Source organism: Lissotriton vulgaris, chromosome 2_1 (genome assembly GCF_964263255.1).
Source record: "Lissotriton vulgaris chromosome 2_1, aLisVul1.2, whole genome shotgun sequence".
Taxonomy (NCBI): domain Eukaryota; kingdom Metazoa; phylum Chordata; class Amphibia; order Caudata; family Salamandridae; genus Lissotriton; species Lissotriton vulgaris.
The window spans coordinates 904,956,134-904,978,236 of NC_141687.1; the positions used below are offsets into that span (position 1 = coordinate 904,956,134).

The following is a 22,103-nucleotide window of genomic DNA, read 5'->3' on the forward strand; positions in this document are numbered from 1 at the left end:
CGTGACACAGGTACCAAACTCTGGGAGCGGGGAATGGGAATTAACACACTGGACACATTAAAGCTGCCACCACTGGATCCTACCACACTGGGGAATCCAGACACACACACTACACTCGGGGAACAACCACCCCCCTGAGCTAGTCTTTTCTCCTCACACTCCTTCTCTCTCCTATCTACCCCCACACACACATGGGGATAGGATTTGGGATTGGACACTGGACCCAGCAAGGGATTCCTAATCTATGGGAACCTCCCCCTCTACTGGCGTCCCGCCCTGTCACTTTCTCTCATCTGCCGCTAAACATAAAGCGCAGAAACACATTTGAAAATGACACTCGAGGAAAAAAATCAAAAACAATAATCCCAAACATGTGACTATCTGAAAAAAACACAATTGCAGAGTTTTGTAATGTAGCCAGTTGTCGCTATGGCACTGTGCAAACACATGTCCAGATCCCACCGCTGCCACCAATGTTAGAACTGGCTATTTCTGGTAGGCTAAGGCGGACGCCAAAGCCAGGCAGAAACCACCAATCTAGTCAGGGCAAGGAAGTCACACGCCCAGCTAACCCCTGCTCACCCCCTTGGTAGCTTGGCACGAGCAGTCTAGGCTAAACTCGGAGGCAATGTGTAAAGCATTTGCGTCAGCGCACAATAGCAACAACATACTAGATACACCACAAAAGAGACTCCACACAAGGTTATTATAAAAATACCTTTTGTATTGTAAAAGCATATCAGATAACATCACACATATACATGGTGCCAATTGGCACGGGCAATATTCACATGGGATTATTCACAAGACAGGGCCACAAGGGCCACTGTCACAATCAACACTTTAGTAGTAATGAAATACTATCAGAACTTAGACTAAAAGAGTATATAAAATCACTGTAGCACAAAGTAACAGTTATTAATCACATCCAGTAACTACTGGGAACAGGTAAGTACACACTACGCAACCCTAAACACCTTAGGAGCATGTCACGCAGGTACCCAGGACCTCACTAGGACCACCTGTACTAGAAAGAACAACCACCTAAGGATGAAATCCACTTAGGGGTATAAATCAGGACACACTACCCATGATGCATGAATATACATTCAGAGGAGTAGTAAAGAAAGAAAACACATGATGTATAGACCTACACATTCAGCGGTGTTAAGGAACAGAGCACATGATGCAAAAAAAATACATTCAGGGGTGCAGCGCAAGAAGACACATGATGACTAAACATTCAGAGGTGCAGCGCATGAAAAGAAAGACACATAATGCATAAGACATTCAGAGGTGTCAAGGGTAATACCATAGCGCAAATATCACATGAGGCCTAAAAACCTTCAGAGGTGCAGGAATAACACATGATGCAAAACATTCAGAGGTGCAATAACCATACAACTGCGCATAAACTCACATAGGCCACCACCTGTGGCAGTCCCTAGGCCAATGGCCTTGTTGGGGCTCAGACGCCCTGAGTCTCAGTGTCAGGGTGCGCTGCCATGCAGCGCCAGTCTCGAAGTTCAAAAAGCCTAAACGTGGCAGGTGCCCACTAAGTGCTGGGCACCTGGAGAACAATAAAACTGCGCCAGGGCCCTCACTGGCCCTTAGGCGCCAACTGCGCCACTGCTGGAGCCACACAGGCTCTGGGCATAGCACATGCCCCCAGACGTTGGAGCCACAGAGGCTCTTAAAGCAATGGGGCCCCCATGAGCCTCACCGGACTCTAGCCCTCACACTCAGGGGCAGGAAGGGACGAGCACCGACAATATGCCCCGAAGTCCCCCCCTCGAATATGGCCCTCTCTGGAGCCAAACGGGCTTGTAAACATAATGCGCCCCCTCTGAGCCTCTCTGGGCTCACGCGCGTTGGGGCGACCCACTGCCAACTGGGGCCGCCCTTGAAGGCTTTGCAATGCGTGGGGGCGACCCACTGCCAACGGGGCCGCCCTTACTCGGCGCCTTGACCGGCACCGCACGGAGCTTTCCCACTCTGCCCAGCCCTCCGCCCAGACTCACCGGGTCTCCTGCGCGGCGGGGGCGGGGCTCGGCGGCAACGGAGGAGCTCCTGCTCCTCGCAGACTCTCCTCGCTTGGCCCGGTCCCCCGTCTCGGGACCGGGACGCAGAGTGGAGCCAGCCAGGCTCCCGGGCAGTCTCTTCTCCCGTTGCAGGGCTCCCTCGGCACACGGGAGCCCTGTTAACCGGCCGCCTTCTCTGCGCGCCTTCCTCCTCTTCCTGGGTCACGAGCGATGGGCCAATCCCATCGCGGCTCCTTCGGCGAGCCCCCAATGACGCCAGAGCCTCTGCAGGCGTCTCCACCAACCGAAGCGCGACTCTCCGGGCCAGCGGCCAATCCGGGCGCTCCTCTCCTCGGGTCTCGACCAATCCGGTCGCGGCCCCTTCGTTCTCCTCTCCTCGGCTCCTGATCGCCTTCAGGCCCCCGGGCGGCAGCGGTGACAACACGGGGCAATGCCGGGTGGGCACCGGCCTCCATTAAATGCAGCATAAAAGCGCTACTAAGCGCTTGGGCCAGATAAAGCGCTCCAAAGCGCCAAACACGATCCACAGCGCTATGGAGCAGGAAAAGCGCTCCTAAGCGCTACAAAGTCCAGAGAAGGCGCTCTCAAGCGCGTGGGGCGAAATCAAGCGCCCCAGAGCTCCAGACAGCAGGCAGAGCGCTCCCAGGCGCTCAAGGGGAAGCACAGCGCCTCCAGGCGCTAGAAATCCACTCCAGCGCTCTCCCCAGGAAAAGGCAGCTTCTCCATGCTGCCAAGGTCCCAGAGCTTCCCCAGGGGCACAGCCAAGTCCCCCCTTCAGCCCAGGCAGGGCAGAAGGGTCCCCCAGGAGTCCAGGAATCCAGGCACCCAGGGGCTGGGCAGCGCCCACCCCTGGTAGATCCAAGTCAGCCACAAGAGCTAGAACAAGAACCAGTTGGAAGGAGACTCATCCCCTTCTTATACTCAGGAATGCCTTTGAAGAACTTCGTGCAAGGGACCCCGAGTACTGGAATGTTTCTGGTTTACGTCTTTCCTGACAGCTTCAGGGCCAGAGGTGACAGTGGGCCGTCAGGATGGAGAGCTAGCAGGGTGGCCGACAGGCACGGCCCGGCACCACCAGACGCTCTTTCCTCCCATCCCTGACAGCAGAGGGGCCTTTCATCCACGGCTGACTCAGACCCCCTCCTCTGGGGCCTTGCAGACCCTGCAGACCCTGTCCTACTCAAACCGGACAGTCCATCCACCAGCAGGTCCAGGCACTCCTGGGCAGACTCACCAGCCAATCACACGCTAGCACCAACTTACACAAATATACCAACTTCCAAAAGTAGTACTTCCAGACTAGGCACAAACAAGCTGCATACATCATTTTGCAGCATTCATTCTCACGAGTTCACACATATCAAACTCGACCCCTGCACTCCCCATACAAAAGGAACTACCATGGGCATACATATTCCCCATTCATTCCTATGGGAGGGCAGGTCACTCACTCTTCATACAGAGAGCTCAAGCACTTTACACTGTACCACAGTGAAAAAAGTGCGCAGAGGCCTAGAATCACCAACACCAGGTTCCAGAAACAGGCTAGGAAAAAGCAAAAAGTCTAGGGGTAAACCTGCCCAAAGGGCCGGGTCCAACAGGTTGCCTTCCAGGAACTTCAGAAATTAGATGTTATTTTTAATGTTGCCTGCATTTCGGAATTTTTTAGCAATGTTTTTAGATTACGTAAATCAATTTGCACTTAAATTTAATCCATGCTTAACCTGTATTTTTCTTCCTGTTTGTATTATGTATTGAGTTTGACACTGTATTATAATGAACAGTTTTTATGTACTTTTATGGTTATTATTCTTTTAACCCAAATAAAGTCAAAATGAATTGAATTGAATTGAGTGGGGTGCTGCCATTAATATTATATCCCTAACGTCATAGGGACTTTGAAAAATCCAATAACCAGTAGTAAATGTGCCACATCCATTCAGGAGGAGAGTGGTAAGGGTGTGGTGCATGTTGGAGCAATTGTGATGTAGGGCACTGTCATTTATAGCACATTTTCTGTTGAAATGGCCACTAGATTTGCAGAGACATACAGTTTTACTGCTAAAACTGTATGACACCAAAACGATAATGTGTGGAAATGGGGTTTCATTGAATATTTATCATTTGTGCATCACCAAGTAAAGTGTCTTGAATTGTTTTGATCCTATTAAAATCTTGTTTCCATCACACTTCAGAATTACAAACAAGTGCTTCATTTGTGCTTTCCCAAATGCTGATATCATTTGAAATATGTGTATAGTTAATTTCCCACTATTTACATGTTGCTGTATGTGAGAAAAAAACGACAAACTACAAACTGTCGATTCTTTTCCTGTACTCCAGCAGGACTGTCAACAAGGTGACTTTTACAAAATCCTCTCACTTAGCAGTCAGAGAAATAAAAGTACATTCCAGTTTCCAAATAAGCAGCAACTTGTCAGAAGACATAGCCGATGTTTGATCTGTGACTTTGAAGCAAATGAGACAAGATAAATACAATATTTAAAGGCATCCTTATTACTCATTACCCTTCCGAACTCCAGCATGGCTCTTTCTGGAGGTGCTGCAGCACTCCCAGCACTTCTACTTCCAGCGCCTATGTCTGCCGCTGAACTAATACAACACTAACAAGCATTTGCAATGCAATAGGTCTCGCACTAGGAAAGTTTGAGCTGTTGGTATTGTAAATGACAAATTTTATATTTATCTGTTAGTTTTGAAAATACCAAAATTAATAGCTTTGTCATTTACAATGCCAATAGTTTTAACTTTCGCAAATGTGACACCTATAGCATTTGTAATGCAATATGTGTTGTATTTACGTGACTTAGATGTTGAGTGCAGTGTAATTATGTGGCGTGTAATTATGTGGCACTGAGTTGTATTTGGAGTGTATGTTGCATTGAGTGCAGTGTAATTATGTGGTGTGTAATTATGTGGCACTGAGTTGTATTTGGAGTGTATGTTGCATTGAGTGCAGTGTAATTATGTGGTGTGTAATTATGTGGCACTGAACTGTATTTGGAGTGTATGTTGCATTGAGCGCAGTCTAATCAGTAGAGTGTAATCATGTGGCGTGTAATTATGTGGCACTGAGTGGTATTTGGAGTGTATGTTGCATTGAGCGCAGTCTAATCAGTAGAGTGTAATTATGTGGCGTGTGATTATGTGGCACTGAGTGGTATTTGGAGTGTATTGTATGTTGCATTGAGCGCAGTCTAATCAGTAGAGTGTAATTATGTGGCGTGTAATTATGTGGCACTGAGTGGTATTTGGAGTGTATGTTGCATTGAGCGCAGTCTAATCAGTAGAGTGTAATTATGTGGCGGGTAATTATGTGGCACTGAGTGGTATTTGGAGTGTATTTTGCATTGAGTGCAATGTAACTATGTGGCATGTAATTATGTGGCACTGAGTGGTATTTGGAGTGTATGTTGCATTGAGTGCAGTGTAATTATGTGGCACTGAGTGGTATTTGGAGTGTATGTTGCGTTGAGTGCAATGTAGTTATGAAGCATAATTATGTGGCACTGAGTGGTATTGTGTGGAGTGTGTTGCATTCAGTAGAGTATAATTATGTGGCGTGTAATTATGTGACACAGTGGTATTTGGAGTGTATGTTGCGTTGAGTGCAGTGTAATTATGTGGCGTGTAATTATGTGGAGTGTATGATGTATTCAGTAGAGTGTAATTGTGTGGCGTGCAATTATGTGGCACTGAGTGGTATTGTTTGGAGTGTATGTTGCATTGAGTGCAGTGTAATTATGTGTGTGTTGCATAGGGTCCAAACCATGAGGCGAGCCCTCACCCCCCCCTAGAAACTTGCTTGTTGTTTATCAACTTCATGTTACGCAATCACAATCCGGCCCTTGAGCCCAGGCTCCTTCCTGCCAGTGAGATAGATCAAAAGAGACTTCTTGACCATGCACAGACAGGCAAAGGGAAAAGAACACAACCCTTCTGAGATGCAGGTAGGTTACGTTTTAAATAAATACTATTATTGTGGCGACTCGTTACACATTTTTGCCAAAACTAATATTGCATTGCGAATTTGAGGGTGCCTACCGCTGTTGCCCCCAAAAGAAATCACCGCCGCAGCCCTGCTCCGTGAAAACCGGAAGTCAGGCACTTTTGGCCGAGACGGGGGCGGGGCCTGCAATACAGCAGGAAGTTCCGCCCGCCGCCGCCGAGGAAGCAGTGAAGCCGGCTGACTCCGACCAGCGCTGCAGAGGAGACACGGAACACGCCGAAAGAGCCCGGTGAGTGGGAGGGGAGGGGGTGTACGCGTGTGTGTCTGTTCGAATGTGTCTGTGTGTGTGCGCGTGGGTCTGCGTGTGTGTATGCAGTGTGTGTATGCAGTGTGTGTATGCATTGTGTGTGGCTGGGTATGTGCGCATGCGTGACTGTGGAGTGTGTTTGCGCAAGGGAATGAGACACGAGAGGGGCAAGGCGACGTGCGCGCCCACGAGGTGAAATCCGCGTCTGCGCTCGTGCCCCTCTCGTGTCCACTCTCCCAAATACGGGCAACATTAGTTGTCTTCGCTGACAGCTTGCAATGCTTCGCATTGCAAGCTACGTCAGCTCGCCCTAAAAAAGGTCTAGAGGAAAAGCAAAAAGTTTAGGGATCTTTAGTCAACAAAAAGGGCCAAGTCCCACAGAAGGCTTACCATGTGGATGCATTCCCAGATTTCCTGTTCTTAATAAATCTGGGAATGTGCCAAAAAACCATGGGAGGATGCTGGAGACCACCCACACTCCACCCATAACACGCCTTCCAATGTAGAGTAACACAAGAAAGCTACTTGTGTTGCCTTGCCTTACTCTAGATTGGCTAAGTCACACAGAGTCATACAAGGAGGCTTTGTGGCTTAGTAAATTTCACTGAAGCCCTTGCCATGCACTGCGCCACCTTGCGGGACCCAATGGCAAAGCAAGGGCTTTGTAAATCTGGATCTGGGCCAAGTTTTTAAAGTACCGCAATTGAATGTGTCCTTGTGTAATGTACCTGGTGGTCATGTAAGGCGCTCCAATACCTTCAGGCCACGTTTGCTCTATATAAATCTGCAAATAAAAAAAAAACTGATGTAGTAGAAATAAACGTGAGCTTGTAATTTATGTTTAGACCTATGTTGAATATGTGTTATCTCAGGATATACATTCTTTTACTTTGTTCTAAAGTTGCAACTGAAATGTAGAGGTGTCACATGGCACCATAGGATGATGGAGGATGGAAGCCGCAGCTTTCAGCGTGTCTTGTTCTCTCAGGGAACAGCGTTAAGCATAGTACAGGAGGTAGCTCTTACTTATAATGGGAAAAAAGGTTAACTACACGTCCAAATAAGCTTTGTGCAGTTAGGTGAACGAGTCAGTTGCATTCCAGGACTAAAAAGATGAGTCAGATTCAATCACAGTTTGGAAGTTTTAAGTTCCTGCTTGATAAAAAACAGAATCGTGTTTAGCACCGTGAATATTGCTTTGGTTTAGATCAAAACTCCTCCCCAAAATGTCAAAAGACGCGCATTTGATGTGTTGTAAACAAGTATTTACTAAGCTGCATACATATAAATGTGAACGTTTCTGCAGGACGGCCTCCCTATCGCCGGAGCAATAGGAAGAAACCAAGAGTATTTATTTTATTATGTTATTTGCCGTTGTGGCATTTGAGCGCTTTACGTGAGCACCAGATTACATTATACGAGGTCAGATTCATGTTTTTTTTAAACACTGAGATATGAAGTGATTTGCCCAGAATCACAGGATGTTGAGCCAGCGCCGGGACTGAACCAATATATACTTCTTTTTTTGCAGTTTTAATATAAGGCGAACTCGACCCGGAGGTACTGGAGCGCTTTACATGAGCACCAGTTACGTTACACAAGGACACATTAATTTTTGGTAGGCACGGGGAGATTTAGTGATTTGCCCAAAATTACATAATGCTGAGCCGACACCGAGGCTCGAGCCTGGTTGACAGCTCCGGCCTTTAGACCACATCGCACATATTAAGTGTTTGATGGCTACTCAGTTAAGTACTGTATCTCTGTGTGTGCCAGGACGTCTGGCAGCCGCATATGTTGACTTAATCTAACTTTCCATTACGAGACCTGCCCTGGCGGAGACTCCATTCCCAGAGTTGCTGGGAACAAGGGGCGCCCTCCTATTCGAAAAGTAAGTGACCCTATCTGCAGAGATGGGAGATTAGATAACTGGTACAGACCGAGGGGCGGGAAGGTTGAGTGATAACAGCAGAGCAGACAAACTGCAATCAGTGGCCTTCTGAGACCCCTGTCAAGTGACAACACTGCCGGAGACAAATGAACTGTCGCTAATTTGCTAGAAACACAAACCCGCAGAGGCAGCCTTATGTTGATGGTGCCGATGTCTCTGTCCGGATTTTTTAAACCCTTTGTTTACTCGCGCTGATTTGCATGTTAATCTGTTTTCTTCTGGGATTAAGTGGACGGCGCTCGGGCAAGGGGAGCTGTGAGTCCTGACCCGACATTGACAAATCGCCGTGCACACCAGTCCAATTAAGAAAAAGGGAAGTCAGGCATCCTTGCCCGTGACATGGGCGGGGCCTGTGACGCGGCCGGAAGAGGCCGGTGTTGCGCGTTGATGCGGGCTCCCATCATGGAGGGAGAGCGCCGAGGTAGCGTGAAGAACCACAGAAGTGCCCCGCGTGTGGAGAAAAGGAGCTCAGCGAGGCGATTCAGCGAGGCGACTCGAGCACGGTGAGTGGAGGGGGGATATGTGTTAATGTGTGTGTGCGCGCGCGTGCGTGTGTGTGAGCCCCGTGAGGAGTGGTGGTGGTGGTGGGGGAGGGGGGTGCGTGTGTGTGTGTGTGCGCGTGCGTGCCTGCCTGCCTGTGTGTATGCCTGAGGGGGTGGGGGGTGAGTGTGTGCGTGTGGGAATGTGTGAGCGCATGCGTGACTGTGTGTGATTGAGTCTGTGTATGCGCATGCGTGTGTGTGGTGCCGTGCGCGCCCTCGCGGAGGAATCTGAGACGGCGACGCTCGTGCGTGAGCTCCGTCTCAGATTCCTTCTAAAACGCCAACAAAAGATGTCTTGCAGACAGCAGGCTTACGCCTGCTTTTTACGTCTGCGAGACCTAAAAATGTACAGGCCAAATTCACAAAGGTAAATTTGCACGTTTGTGTAAGTTTACAACTTTTTGGTATTCACAAAGGTAAACTTGGATCAAAAGTCTAACTTTACTAGTAGTAACTTACCTTTGTGAATGCCGAAAAGTAGTAAAGTTAGACCTTTGGTCTAAGTTTAGCTTTGTGAATACCAAAAAGTAGTAAACTTATACAAAAGTGTAAGTTTACCTTTGTGAATCGGGCCCTACATCTTTGTGCCCATTTATTCCAAGTTAAGGGATAGGATGAAACAGACGACGAAGAAGAACTCCTCTTCCCGCACTCCACAAAAAACAAATCTCTACACTGAGGAAACACTATCATAATACCAAGCCTGTGTTCTAAAAGAGGAAGCACGCAAATGCGAGAGCAACAGCTGTCCACCTTAAATGACAATGGATATTTCAGATGCCAAAACGAGCATCTGATACTCCCCCAAAAATGCATTGGGGTGTCTCAAAGAAGGTATTATTATTATCCTTCCCGAAGTATGTATTTGATTCTCCTTTAAAATAGGCTCGGGTCATCTGCCAAACATAGGCAACACCTGTGCCAAACTGGCGCTTGGTTAGGTTTTTTCTTTTTTTTTACTGTGGCTGCTTTGGGGCAGATTTACAAGCCCCTTGCACCACTTTTGCGTCCCTTTTCCCATGTTAAAAGTGACGCAAAAGTGGCGCAAGGGGCTTGTACATCTGCCCCTTTGTTTCTTTTACTTCTTCAATAATGATTGGCTGTGATCCGACATGTTGGATAGGTCTGAAAATATCCCTTTGCACAAGCTTGGCTGGATTCTTGGCCTGCGGAGGTGTGATTCTTGCCAAGGTTAAAGTTAGCAGAGAAGGTTTGCAGGAGAAGGGTGCACAGGGGCTCTTCTCTACCAATGGGAGCAGAACAGATGTTAGATATTAGAGGCGGAGGGCCTGTTTTATATGACATATATTGACAAATGGCATAATTTAGAGGTCTGCCTTCCCACAGTGGTTTCTATACCTTTGCTCAAGCATTCAGCGAGTGGGGTCTGCATAGGGGAGGACACCAGCAAATAGCCTAGAAGTGAAAGAGTTTTCATAGTCTGCACTAAGGTGGGTCCAGCGCAGAGACGGGTGCCTATTTTTATGCGTCTTCAGTGTGTAAATTGAACTCATATAACTCGATATTTCTCCAAGTTAAGGCTTAATTTCAGACAGCACAGCTCGGAAACAGTGCCCCAGGGTTTGCCTCATTCATTCTGGTCCTGAGCTGTGCTCTCTAAAATAAAGCATTAACTAGGAAAACTATTGGGTTAAATGAATACACAGGTGCATAAAAAACATGTGCTTGGTTCTGCTCTGAGCTAGCGCAGCCCATCATGATATGGCCCCAGAACTGAGTTTGTTTGAACTGTTTAGTAGAAATACTGAAGGATCTCACAAGGGAAGGCTTTAGCACCCGTAAAAAATAGCATGTTGTAACATGCATTCGATAGATATAAAGGATACATCTGAGATGGACAAAATAATGAGTTTTCACTTTTAGGTGTAGGTATCACTGCAAACCGTACCAATAAAGTGGTACGTATGCGTTGGCCTTTCATTCATGCAGGAACACAATGCCAGTTGCTATGTGCACCAGCAATATACTTTTACATTCCTAAAGATTAGTGTAGCCACAACCTGGAATTGGCCCTAGAAGGCCCGGGGCACTGCGATGATTGGTTGTACATATATAAAGTTGAAGCAAGAAAACTGAAAACCTTGCCCTGATTGGTTGTTTGTATATATTGATGATGACAGAAGAGGAATGAGAGCTCTGTCCTGATTGGTTGCATATGCACTGATGACAAATCTAGAAGACAAAGTACGCTGTCATGATTGGTTGTGTAGGTACTGATGCTGAACATACAAAAAGTGAGGGCACTGCCCTTATTGGCTGTATGTATACTGATGAAGTCAATCATATTCACCATAGTGAGGGCAATACATGTTTCGCTCTTTACGCTTTATCGAAGCTCACTTTTTACTTGTTCCCTCCTGTCTAAAATTGAGTGTTCCAAGTCTTGCCCTTTCTAGTTGTAGCCCATACAAAGATGTTGCCATTATGGTATTCCACCTGTTCTGTTAACCACCCCTCGTTTGAAACTCTGATAACTGTTTAGTTTAAGTCCATAACATGTGTTTTTTTGTCTAGATTACCATCTGTAAAATCTTAAGCCAATATTAATTACATAACATAACGTAACATACCATAACATCGACAAGAGGCATTCACCTGGTTAACTTGGCACCCCTTCTCTCGCTGCACCGTGAGAAGCGATCGCTCCCTGCTCGCCCCGCATTGCTGCTCACACTGCCTGCCTGATTACTGACTGCCTCTGGTATCGTAGCGCTCCCCCCATTGCCTGCTTTGTGCCTAGATATTGTAGCGCTTTGTACTGTATTCCGAGATCGCTTTGCACAACTTGCATGTTTAGGGTGTGTCTGCTTTTGGGAACGTGGGAACGCAACTTATTTAATTTGGCCTGATTGCACCGAGACGTTAGCACATTCCACCTTTGTGCCCCAATCTCGGCCAGTTTCACTAGGGGTATCGTTGCCATTTTGTTTGTTGTGCCTGCAGCCAGCCTCCCCACCCCGCCCCCGCCTCCCAGATTGATCCTCCCTCCCACGGACTTTAAAGCCCTGCTTCGCCGGAAATAGCGCTGTGACCTCTCTCGCTGCACCGTGAGAAGCGGTCGCTCCCTGCTCGCCCCGCATTGCTGCTCACACTGCCTGCCTGATTACTGACTGCCTCTGGTATCGTAGCGCTCCCCCCATTGCCTGCTTTGTGCCTAGATATTGTAGCGCTTTGTACTGTATTCCGAGATCGCTTTGCACAACTTGCATGTTTAGGATGTGTCTGCTTTTGGGAACGCAACTTATTTAATTTGGCCTGATTGCACCGAGACGTTAGCACATTCCACCTCTGTGCCCCAATCTCGGCCAGTTTCACTAGGGGTATCGTTGCCATTTTGTTTGTTGTGCCTGCAGCCAGCCTCCCCACCCCGCCCCGCCTCCCAGATTGATCCTCCCTCGCCCCCGCCCCCTCCACCATCCATATATGACAGAGGCTTTCCCGCGCAGCGTTTACCCGCAGCGTTCGCGCCCCATGCGCACCGAAGGTGCGCCAAAGGTAAGCCCGTCTACGCCCGTCCGCACCTGGACCGCGCCCAGCGCCAGACCCCCTGGCCCCCGTCCCACCCACCCCACCAGCATTACATACGACGCCTCCACCCTCTTAGCCCTAAACCCCGGTCGACTCCCCAACTGCGCCTAAGCCGCTCCTGGACACACCCATGGACCCTTCACATGCAACTCCTGCAAGTATGACGGCACCAAGACCAACTCCTCATCCACTAACACCAAACAGAGATCTGACACCAACCACCTAAAATGCATCCTGCTCAACACACGCTCGGTCCACAGACACGCCATCGACCTTTGGAATCTACTAGACACCTTCTCTCCGGACGTCGCGTTCCTAACAGAAACATGGATGAACACCTCCTCAGCCCCAGACATCACCATTGCCATCCCGGAAGGCTACAAGATCATCCGAAAAGACCGCACCTACCAAACAGGAGGAGGCATTGCTATCGTCCATAAGAACTCCATCCGCATCTCAACCAGCTCAGACGTCAACCTCGCTAGCGCCGAACACCTTCACTTCCAGATCCACACCGACCCCAAGACCACACTCAGAGGCACCCTCCTCTACAGGCCACCAGGACCCCGTGCACAATTCAATGAAGACATCACTGACATTATCACCCCACACGCCCTCCCCTCCGAGGACTACATTCTATTGGGAGACCTCAATTTCCACCTGGAAAAGAGCAACAACAGCGACGCCACCACCCTTCTGGACAATCTCGCCAACCTCAGACTCAAAAAACTTGTTAATACCCCCACTCACTACGCAGGTCACACACTCGACCCTATCTTCACCTCCAGCAAACATATCTCCTTCAGTCACACCACAGTTCTCCATTGGACGGACCACAGCTGCGTTCACTTTGTCTACAAAAAGACCACAACCCACAACCATCCTCAACCTACTCTGCGAAGAAACTGGAACAAAATCACCTTTGACCAGATCTCCTCATCGCTTCTTCAAAACCCCCCTGCCCACTCTTCGAACCCCAACCAAGCAACCATTAACCTCACTCAATGGCTAACCAACAGCGCCGACAACCTAGCACCTCTGAAAAAACATCAAATCAAACTAGGCAGCAAAAACGCCCCCTGGTTCAACGATGATCTTAAGAGATCCAAGAAACTCTGTTGCTCCCTTGAGAAGGCCTGGAAAAAAGACCCAAACACTAGCACCAGGGACGCTTTCAAAAACGCCACCCGCATACACCACCAACTGATCCGGACTGCCAAGAAAGCCGCATTCAAAGACCGACTAGACAACAACGCCCACAACAGCAAGGAATTATTCAACATCATCAAAGAGTTTACCAACTCTACTGCCAACTCCAACGACATCACTCCCTCTCAAACCCTTTGCGACTCCCTAGCTTCGTTCTTCCACGACAAAATCGCAGACATCCACAACAGCTTCGACAACCAACCCGGAGACCAACCCACCCAACCTTCTGCCGTACCTTCACCCCCCTTGAACATCCTTAATGACTGGAACCCTATCTCCACTGAGGACACCATCCGCCTGATGAACTCCATCCACTCAGGATCTCCAACAGACCCTCACCACATCATCAACAAAGCAGACTCCATCATAGCACCACACCTCCGAGACATCATCAACTGCTCCCTCAACTCCGCCACATTCCCGAAAAGCTGGAAACACGCCGAAGTCAGCGCCCTCCTGAAGAAACCCACAGCTGACCCCACCGAACTCAAAAACTACCGCCCCATCTCGCTCCTCCCATTCCCGGCCAAAGTCATCGAGAAAGCTGTCAACAACCAGCTCGCCGCCTTCCTCGAAACCAACAAATCCCTCGACTCCTCACAGTCCGGCTTCCGAGCCAAACACAGCTTTGAGACCGCACTCATCGCAGCAACAGACGACATTCGAACTCTACTGGACAATGGAGACACAGTCGCCCTCATCCTCCTCGACCTCTCCGCAGCCTTCGACACAGTCTGTCATAGCACCCTGTTACAACGCCTCAACAACATCGGAATCCAAGGAAAAGCACTGGAATGGATCACCTCTTTCCTTACCGGAAGAACTCAGAGAGTCCGCCTACCACCATTCAAGTCAGAGGCCACTGTAGTCATTTGCGGCGTGCCACAAGGATCTTCACTCAGCCCCACCCTCTTCAACATATACATGAGCCCCCTCGCGGCCATCGCACGCCAACACAACCTCAACATCATCTCCTACGCTGATGACACTCAACTGATCCTCTCACTCACCAAAGACCCTAAGACCGCCAAAACCAACCTACATGAAGGAATGAAAGAAGTAGCTGAGTGGATGAAGCACAGCCGTCTGAAACTGAATTCAGACAAAACAGAAGTCCTTATCTTAGGTGCCTCCCCCTCCGCCTGGGACGACTCCTGGTGGCCAGAGGCCCTTGGAAAAGCACCCATCCCGACGGACCACGCACGGAACCTGGGCGTCATCCTGGACTCCTCACTCTCGATGACCAGACAAGTCAACGCCGTTTTATCATCTTGCTTCAACATTCTTCGCATGCTCAAAAAAACATTTCGCTGGATCCCCACCGAAACTAGAAAATCGGTCACCCACGCACTGGTTACAAGCCGCCTGGACTACGGAAACACCCTATACGCCGGTACCACCGCATAACTTCAGAAAAAACTCCAACACATCCAGAACGCATCAGCCAGACTCATACTAGACATCCCGCGTAAAGACCACATTTCTGGTCACCTAAAAAAACTCCACTGGCTCCCCGTCAATAAGAGTATAACATTCCGCCTCCTAACCCACGCACACAAAGCACTTTACGAACTTGGACCCGAATGCCTCAACACACGACTTTCCTTCTATACCCCCTCCCACCAGCTACGCTCTTCCAACCAAGCCCTCGCTGCTGTACCTCGCATCAACAAAACCACCATGGGAGGAAGATCCTTCTCCTACCTGGCGGCTAAAACCTGGAACTCACTTCCCATTCACCTTTGCCTCACTCAGAACCACCTAGCATTCAGAAAGCAACTTAAAACCTGGATATTCGACATGTAATTCCCCACCCTTCTTCAAGCGCATTGAGACCCTCTGGGTATGTAGAGCGCTATATAAATTTATTGAATTGAATTTGGAGATCTTTTACTGAAACGAGGCGGTGGACAATCAATCAATCAATCAATCACACTTATAGAGCGCGCTACATACCCGTAGGGTCTCAAGGCGCTGAGAGGTGGGCGGGGGCGTCCTCTCCAGGGCTTGGCACTGAAGGGACAAGGAGCCAGGAGTCAAGTTATCAGGGGCCAGTGAGGAGCTCCCGAAAAAGTTAAGTTTTCAGGTCCTTTCTAAAGAGAAGGGATGGAACAGTGAGCCGGATCAGTGGTGGGCTGTGTTTCTGCTAGGCTGTAATCAGTTAACTTTCTCTCACAACGGATAAAGCTTTGTCAAAGAATTGCAGCTCACAAGTCAATCTAATAGTTTTATTCAAACAACAGCACCTCGGCGGCATCGGTTCACAAAAGTTCATCCATCCGTGCCTGCTATTTCTCCAAATAAGATGTGCTAGAAATAGATCCGGCATTTGACAATTCCAGTAATCAGTAACAACAGCAGCATGCCTTCTTTAATGGGACTGAAAGTTAATGTTTTACTACGAGACTTGCAGAATATCTGCATTTTGCTTGCATTGTTCTAAAGACTTTTATAGGATTTAATGCATTTTATATACTATACCCTGTTTGTTGCATGCACTTTTCAGATGCACGTTTATAACATGTTTTATATGTCACGACATTCTCTTTCATAACATTACAAATTGCGATAACAAAAGTATTACTGTTTTGGCTCCTGTAAAAGTATTACTGGGGTCAGAGTGCTCACTACATCTTTTGGAATAGGTGGACACCTGAAAACTCCTACTGTAGCTGACTAAGAGCTGGCCTTGTAACAATTCTACCCCAAAATTAACTAATGTTGTCACTTTCAGATTAGTTGTTTAAGGAAGCAGTGTACCCAGTGCCTAATTTGAACCAATGGTTGTAGGCAGGGCCCCACCGCAGTCATTTATGGGGATCGCCACTTATATTTCCTCATCATATTTTAACGCAGTACAAGAGACAGAATACAAAAGGGGAAAGAAGAACAAAGAGAAAGACAGGAAAACAGTGACAAGAAAGACAGCATGGATAAAAAGAACAGGACAGGAGGTACCTTGTGGTTGATGAAAAAGGCATGAGGTGGAATTCAAACTACGCAGCCTTGGTGTAAAGCCCTCTTACATTCAGTAGCACCCACTGTGAGCTAATGCACTCAACTTTGGGTACCGACACGTATTCTTTTAGAAATAAAGCACCGAGTACCCTCCATTTGTTTAGTATCAGAAAGCTGAGAAGGTCACTCTAGTCTTGAAGTCATTCAAGGCTCCAGAGAAAAAGCGACATCCTCTGGACAAAAAGAAAACTAAACTAAAGGTCACAAAAAATGTAAACGCTTAAAACCTTGCAGTGGCTGAACCCCCCGCATCCACAGAGCCAGAGCAGGCAGAAGAACCTTCTCTCACATTACAGCCAAGAACTGGAACGAGCTACCGGCAGACACCTGACGCGCCCCCTCCATGAACACCTTCAGGAAGACCCTCAAGACCTGACGCTTCGACTAAACAGATCTGCAGAACCCCCCATCCCCCCTTAGCGCCTTGAGACCCTCATGGGTGAGTAGTGCGCTTATAATTCCCTGATTGATTGACTGAAAATATGAGAAAATTAGCTTGTGGCCAAGCTCACAGTGAAGGTGATCCCTAATGAAATGAGGAAACAAAGTTACCACACAAAGTAACCTGAAGGAACCCCAAAGCCACAGGTCACTGTTTCCCATGAAAGAGAACTGCTGTACTTACTGGCTTCTCCCACATAGTTGAGAGCAAACCAACATGCAGGTTAGGGAGAGAATGTTTCCATGAAGATACTACTTCACAGAAGTGGCAAAGAAGCAATCCGAATCCGATTCTGTGATAACAATTCTGTTTAGAATATACACACAATGTGTAATATTCCCCATGGGCAGTTTTTAGGTCGAGCCTGGGCAGTGCATGCGCTGCTCTGCGAAATGCTGTATTGGAGTATGCAGTTAAGCCCCGCCCACTCTCCGCCCATATTTGTCATTGGCTTATGTGATTGCCCTTCATAAATGCTGGCTTCTGATTCGTACATAGGCTTGTTAGTCCCTCCTTGGTATCGCCTTGTCTTCATTTGTAACCTCCCATGAGGACAGGCCCTTTTACTTCGGTTGTTACACGGTCTGCTTTATAAGTTGGTGAGCACTATTTTCTTTAATGCTTTTCCCCAATTCTACCCACGACATTGCAGCACCTGCCCGCTTTTAGTTTAATAGTAATGTATTTTTATTCAAATTACATTGCGGTCCGCTTTATAGTCGCCGTGCTTATTTAATGATTTATTACACGGTGCTGTCTGCTTTCAATTTAGCTGCTGCGCCTATTTAATGATTTAATAATACCCAGCACAGCCCGCTTTTCACTTTATCAGCTGCTCTTATTTCATTATTTAATTACCAGCGTTGGCCGCTTTCGCTTTAGCAGTCATGCTACAGAACCTTTTGAATATCATTTTTTTCGACTTTGGGTGAAAGCGCCATACGCACTTTCACTTTACTGTTGGTTGGGGAAACATTTGTCCTTTCGGAGTGCGGACGAGTTTGGGAGACAGCAGTGAGTGGCAGGAGCTGAACGGAGAACTCCCTGCCCTACGGACCTTTTAACCCACTCCTCGCGTTTCCCGCACCGCGGGAAACGCTTGCTCCAGGAAACATCAAGGGGTCAAGCCGGCACAGGACTACGCCGCCCACAAGGCAGTGGGGCGTTGCGTTAACCACCCGCCACGCCCAGCAGACCAGGTGCATATAATCCACACCGGACCCGCGCATCGCGGGACGCGCTCGGGACTAGCCGGGCGAAGCCCGGGCAAAGGGCGGGCCCTCTACGGCCCTCATCGGCACGAGGAGGCAGGGCAGGGCCAGAAACTCTACAGGACTTACACTCAAGTAAGCTATATTGTTGAATAAAATATATAAATTAAGTATCTAAAGTTTTAACAACGTTGCCTGTGAGTACATTGGAAAGTATGCCCGCGAAAACGAAGGAAGCCCCACAGAACACCCTTGATAATTATCTCGTCCAGACAGTTAGGAAAATCAATATGCAAAGGAGAGACTCTCTTGGGTTAAGTCAATCCCCAGACCTTCGCTGTTTGTCACCTACTGCTTCCACTATGATTGATGACACTATTCTACAGGAAACTAGTCAGGAGAATGTAACTGGCGGCCCCATTCTCCTAGATTTAAGTAGTGCACCGGATAATGCAGTTATGGCTATTGAGACCTCTAACATACAGGCCGAGGGTGGTATTGATATTGACACTGACTCTGACCAAGAGAGACACGCACAAGCTGCACCCAAGGAGATGACACCAAAAGGGCGTGTAACAAGGCCAAGACGCTTATGCACCAAGAATCCTCCAAAGTTGAGTGGCCCGCGTATAGGGGCAAGAAAGAAAAGGGTCACCACTCCAAAGATCAAACAAGTAAACGTCGTGGAGGACAATCAGAGTCATATCTCCGAGGATGCTTTTTACGAAAGGATCTCTGACTTTCTTGAACAAAAAATCAATGCCATTGTTAAACCCTTAATATCTAAATTAGACAAATTGCATGCAGAGGTTAAGAGGTTGGGTGGTTTAAGTACTAAGGTAGCAGATGGGGTGGAAAATATCACCAAGATAGTCACTAATCTGCCCAATAACATAGGGGGAGATGTGATTAACAAAGTCTTTTGTGATAAGGAAGGGACTCAGTTACCTGTTGACAATGTATTGCCCCAGCCTTTAATACCTTTGTCTTCCACCACAGAGGGCCCTCTTTTAGTTACCATTCCAACAGATGATCTCCCTTCTGCCGGACCACCCCCAGCAACTACCCATACTACGGTCCCCTTCCAATTTTTAGTTGAGGCCACTCCAGTGGTCCTGGTGCTTGCAAACGTACCCCTCTTGGAAGGGGGAACAGTTGAAAGCCCTACCTCCCTTACAAGCAAGGCTCTGCACTGGCTAACCAACAACATGCGGTTAGCCCCAGGGGGGAAACATCATCTGGCAAATGTCATTAAGTCTGCGACCAGGGTCCCTTGGCTGGGAAACCGCCCGAAAAAGTTTAAGGGGGACTGTGTGGCAGTGACCCTCTCGAATCAAGATGTTCTTCCTGACATACTGGCCAATCTATTCCCCCCCCAACGCAGAAAAGGCACTGTTGTTCCTCTAACTTTGAAGTTTTTTTATGGGGAGCAACAAAATGTCACGTATCCAAGGACTCCAGCTTTGGGGTGGGATAGACCCTGGGATTTTAACCCCAGACGGGGGCAGGATATAAGGCATAACTCTGTAGCTCAACATCCCCTTTTACCACAGCATAACTCTTTTGTTGAACCTCTTCAGTTATTTAATCGCTATGCCCCATTGTCCTTCATGGACCAGAATGACTGACTCGCTCCTATAGAAGATACCAACAATGAGGGTTTTTTACCTACTTCATTTTCTGTCCATGTACTTTCAGATCTAAAAATTAACAGTAACAGGGTGTGTAGTATCTTGAGCTGGAATGTCGCTGGTATTAGTTCCAAAATTAGTAATAAGAACTGGCTGGAAATGGTTAGATCATATGACATTCTTGTATTTCAGGAGACTTGGGAGACGTCCGACGGATTTGCTCTAGACGGCTTTTCCCAGTTCTCTGTACCTGCTGTTTCTAGCACATCTGGAAGGGCAAAGGGAGGCTTGGCTATATATATTTCCTTGAATGTTCAGGGAAAGCCAAGACAAATTAACTCTAACTCAACAAACATACTAGCGGTTGAATTAACTACATTTAACTCACAGCCCATTTTATTAGTTAATTTTTATAATTCTCCTGTCAGTCAATTGCTCAACGAGCATTTGGTAACCTTAGAGGATTTCTTGTCTACCCACAGCGAGAATAGTGCCCACGGCTTTGATGTGATTCTCATGGGAGATTATAACATCCACCCATGCGACATGGATTGCCGTGAGGAATATGAAGATTTTCCCCCTTATCTCTGTATTCCGCACTTTGAACACTCATCGCGTGGGGAGGCATTGGAATCACTCTTGGCAACTTTTAATCTTTATGAATTTTCTAGTAGCAACAGTGACTTGAGGTTACCGACATTTGTGGGTAACAACTCTGGCACAATAGTAGATTATATCTTTTTGTCGTCTAGTATTTTGTCTGAGGTTTCAACCTATAAGGTAGTAACCTCAGTCTTTAGTGATCACAACCCAGTAACTTTAGAGATTTTATCTCAGGGTGTTTTTGGAAAGAGAGAGGCTGCAGCCTTATGCGCGACTAACTTAGTCCTGGGAGATCAGAACCGTAGGCTGAAGTGGGATCAAGTTACCCCGATCACCTTCATACAGGACACTCTGTCCAAAGTTGAGAGTGAGGTTGCAATCTGCCTGGATAATAAAAATCCATCTATTATCTTGATAGAGGCATTTAACACTATCTGTACCCAGGTTGATCTGGATCTGACTGTAAGGAATAAGGCCCGGACATGTAGAGGCAAAAAATGGTTTAACACAGACTGTTCAAAGGCCCACTCAACTCTCCTAAAGGCTTTAAAAGCTGAGCCAAGAGATAAACCACAGATAGCGCTGCTAAGGAAAAACTATAATGACGCTATCAGAAAGAGAAAATCAGAGATTAAACTTGAGGCCTGGAACGACTTGCTGTCGCCCGACATACAGAGAGATAGCTCAAAATTTTGGGCGATAATAAATCATCCCTTTTTTGTCGATCTAGATAAACAGAGAGCAGATTGCACCATACCGGATGATCAGTGGGTCACACACTTCAGTAATATCTACAGTTGTCCTGATAATATCTCAGGCTGTGGATTATTATCCACACAAGCAGCCCCTCCCATTTCCCCTTTTAGCATAGAAGAGGTAAAAAAAGCTATCAGCGACACACATTCTCAAAAGGCTCCGGGCCCCGACGGGGTTCCCGCTGACTTTTTTAAGAGTGCCCCTGAATTAAGCACCAAAATTCTTACCAACATTTTTAATGCCACAAGAGATTTAGTTTTTCCTATTAGCTGGTCGAAGTCTACCATTATACCTATTTTTAAAAAGGGACAAAGAACAGACCCAGCCTGTTATAGGTCAATCTCCCTAATCGATTCGAGTGTCAAGATTTTGGGAAGAGTCCTCTTAGGAAGACTGACTCAGCTCTTAGAAGGAAAGGGCATTTTATCGAATGCACAATATGGCTTCAGAGCTAAAAGGGGAACTTTAGATCAGTGTTTGAATTTAGAACTGATCATAAGTAAATATGTGGCTGCCAAGGGGGGCTCTCTGTACATGGCCTTTATGGACCTCTCCTCAGCTTTTGACCTGGTCAACAGGGCTAAGCTGTGGGGGGTCCTTTTGGCCATGGGCTTTGATGCCCCACTGGTGGGATACTTGGCAGAATTACATAGAGACCTCAAGACGTCGGTCAGAGTGACCAGGGAAGGAAGATGTACCTGCCACTTCGAATCAGGGAGAGGGGTTAGGCAGGGATGTATCCTTGCACCCCTTCTCTTTACACTTTACATAAATGGTCTTGAGGCAGTTTTGGCTGCGTCCCACACGGATATTCCGCGTGCAGGAGAAATAAAGATACCTGTCCTCCTGTACGCGGACGACGCCGTCCTTTT

General features: G+C 47.6%; 1 long non-coding RNA gene across 1 annotated transcript in view; it reads left to right on the forward strand.

Annotated features, from left to right (window-relative positions):
• Positions 1-8,632: 8,632 nt before the first annotated feature.
• LOC147731389 (uncharacterized) overlaps positions 8,633-22,103 on the forward strand; it is a 59,005-nt gene continuing 45,534 nt past the window's right edge. The window contains exon 1 of the long non-coding RNA XR_015308630.1: positions 8,633-8,773. This is a non-coding gene — a long non-coding RNA (uncharacterized LOC147731389). The remainder of the gene's footprint in view (positions 8,774-22,103) is intronic.